Raw genomic sequence first — 824 nt, 5'->3', positions numbered from 1 at the left:
AGTTGAAGGACAAGGATGATCGCATATCTTTGTTGGAGACCCAGATGGCGGCTCAACAGGCGGGCTATGAGGCACAGAGGAGGCTGAACCAGCAAATGATGGAGATGATGCAGAGGATGTACCCGAACGAGGTGTTCCCGAACGTGCCAGACCCGTAGTTTTTTTTTTTTCAAAAACTCGGAATGTTTTATTTTTATTTGTACAACTTTGAATATTATCTAATATGTTTTCAATTTTAATTTTAATTTTATATTTTTGAATTCAAATTTCAAATATTTTATTTTAAAAAAAAAAAATTATTTTTTTTTTGAAATTCCGAGGAAATGAACCCTCGGAAATTTCCGACGAACATTTCCTCGGAATATACCGAGGGACTTGTTCCTCGGAATATATTCCTCGGAATATACCGAGGGACTCATTCCTCGGAATTTTCCGAGGGACTCATTCCTCGAAATTTTCCGAGGGAAACGTTCCTCGGACATTCCCGATGAAAATTCCGAGGAACATTTCGTCGGAACTTCCGAGGATTGGACCGTCGGAAAGCTCCTCGGAATATACCGAGGGAGAACTTCCTCGGTATATTCCGAGGAGCTTTCCGACGAACTGGTGGTCCTCGGAGTTTCCTCGGAAATTCGTTTCCTCGGAATTCCGTCGGAAATTTCCGAGAGATTTCCGAGGAAAAATGAATTTCCGAAAAGTTATTTCCGAGGACTTGTTTCGTCGGTATGTCGTCGGAATAACGTTATTCCGACAACATACCGACGATTTTTTCCCTCACTATGTCGCTGTTTTCTTGTAGTGAGCTTTGAAGGTTGTGTATGCGA

Source organism: Brassica oleracea, chromosome C7 (genome assembly GCF_000695525.1).
Source record: "Brassica oleracea var. oleracea cultivar TO1000 chromosome C7, BOL, whole genome shotgun sequence".
Taxonomy (NCBI): Eukaryota; Viridiplantae; Streptophyta; class Magnoliopsida; order Brassicales; family Brassicaceae; genus Brassica; species Brassica oleracea.
The sequence above is the reverse complement of the archived record's forward strand: the minus strand, read 5'-3'. Positions refer to the sequence as shown.